Genomic DNA, 2,317 nt, shown 5'->3' on the forward strand with positions numbered 1-2,317 from the left:
CACACACACACACACACACACACACACACAGTGCATTTATTTCTTGGTTCAAAGCTCACGCTAAGCAGAGCTTGTTGTGTCGGTCCTGACCCCTACCATCCCATCGCGCATGTCCTGGTCAACGGTGCAAGTTGGTGGCGAAAGCTAAACGTGCCGCAATGCTCGACAAGCCCGTCCTGCCTTCTGACGCCAACTAACCTTCAGCACGGCCGCTGCCGCCAGCCGCAGCCTACGCCTATCAAAGGCAAATAACGAGCACCTAGAACGACTCGGACATATCCCGCCACGTCTGGGTGGATCGGGAAGGCAGGCACTCTTATCGCACGGACATATGTGTCGTGTAGAAAACAGGTGGTCAATTTCCCGGACATCAAGCCTGAAATAATTTCCGTGACATCGCTGACATTTTTATGGACGTTAGCAGCGCCGGTCACCTCCAATGTCTGCGTGAGATACTGAGGGACTAGTTAGGTCTGCATTCCTCCGTCGAACTTATTGTGAACGACAAACTGCCATTTGTGGACCTCCTGATTAACTCAAGTGGTGCATTTCAGACAGATGTTTATAGAAAAGGCATCAGCCAGCGCAAATGTATCAATGGTCATGAAGACTGTCGAGATACGTATAAGAAAGGGGCCATTCCGGCTTATGTCAGCAGGGCTTTAAAAACTGTTCTTCTTGGAATGCTTTCGATAGGTACCTAGACCGGCCGCATCAGATGCTCATCACAAACGGATACACAAATCCTGACTTTGGCAATGCCAAGAAGTCCTTATCTGATCACTTTTTCAAAAAGGAAATAAAGTAATGCCTCTCGCGATCATCATAAAACATTTCAACTCGCTACAAAAATACCATAAACCCACCTTGAGAACCGAAAACAAGGCACTATCTGACCTTGTCCTCAAACACCTGCGTCCTCACTATGATCAACGGGAAACAACTGGGACTTGTAATCTACTACACAAGTCCAACTGCACCACTCCTGGTTATCAAAAACAGCCTTAACCAAACCAGGAATAAGCTGAAGCGGACCAATGCAGCTTAGTGTCTCGGGTGTGCTGCCGGGGGTTGTGAAACCCGCAGAGTAAACTACATGACCTGACTACAACAAGTCCCAGCCAACACGTAGCCATGTACTCCCGGGAGAGGCATCGCAAACACGTGCGCGTACACACCACACCATCCCACTCACCAGAGATGTGTTAGTCATGAACGCCACCAAGCTTGCGCCTACCAAAGACCATAGATGCCTCACCAGTCACCACACTTGAAACATTGTGTTTCAGAGAGGACACCCATGATCAACACACAAAACAAACAACTCAAATACTTACCATGGTACGACATGCGACTAGAAAGGCCACCCATCCCCCTTCGCCCCGAAATGCAAACCCACCGGCCACCGGACCAGCGACCGTTTTGCTTGATATGGTGAAAATTTAAAACTTTCAACCATACACAAGTGTGTCTGCATACAGGAGCATACAGTATAGAGCACGTAGAGCATATAGTGTGCAAAGGTTCTATCTCAAAAGCCTCAAGCCTGTATTTCGTACGGATACCTTGAAATCAAACTGTATTGCTGTCAATTAAACCATATAGCTGTATTACTATATATATATATATATATATATATATATATATATATATATATATATATAGTTGAGGTGTCCATGTGGACGTGACACATTTTGATTATACAGCTGCAGTCATCATATTCCAATAGTCTCGGGCTATGAAGCTCACTTGAGTTAAGAATTCCTGAAGCCCAGGGGCGTGCGCAAATAGCTGAATCGAAAGCACGCCCCCTCGCCCTTTACCCCATCTTACCCTTACCAAATTTATGGCATGTTTTAACGTGTGTGTGTGGCTAAATGCTAACAGTTAAGAATTCCAGCTAGACACGCAGAAATCAGAAAATGGAGTACATGCGATATCATTTTATAACACGTAAGAAATTGTATGCGCCTGCAGCGCTCTAAACTTAATTTTCAGTACAAGCATGTTGAGTTATATCCTTCCCTCTGTAAAATCCTGCTCCTGCTGAAGTCCAACTCACCTGCCTAGTATACCCTCGTCGAATGATCTCACTCCAGCACCACCTCAGCCTCGGTCCAAGAGACCAGCTTGTGCGGGAGTTGCGGCTGTGCGTGAGGTCAGCTGGGGCTCCGGTCGGGGCCTTGGGGCTCTTCAGACGTTACGGGGCCTCGGGGCTCTTGGGACACGAGCGCCAGCGGTCACTTGCCGTGCGCGCCGGGTAACCCCGCGGCCGCTGACTGATCCCGTCAGGCGCCAGCCGCGGCGTCTGGCCGAT

At 48.3% G+C, this 2,317-nt stretch overlaps 1 protein-coding gene across 1 annotated transcript in view; it reads right to left on the reverse strand.

The window, feature by feature from the left end:
- LOC119111252 (solute carrier family 13 member 2) overlaps window positions 1-2,254 on the reverse strand; it is a 22,557-nt gene extending 20,303 nt beyond the window's left edge. The window contains exon 1 of the mRNA XM_037235073.1: window positions 2,063-2,254. The gene's annotated coding sequence lies outside the window, so the exon portion shown is untranslated. The remainder of the gene's footprint in view (window positions 1-2,062) is intronic.
- Window positions 2,255-2,317: the final 63 nt, after the last annotated feature.

This window comes from Pollicipes pollicipes, unplaced genomic scaffold (assembly GCF_011947565.3).
Source record: "Pollicipes pollicipes isolate AB1234 unplaced genomic scaffold, Ppol_2.1 Scaffold_7261;HRSCAF=8764_pilon_pilon_pilon, whole genome shotgun sequence".
Lineage (NCBI taxonomy): Eukaryota > Metazoa > Arthropoda > Thecostraca > Pollicipedomorpha > Pollicipedidae > Pollicipes > Pollicipes pollicipes.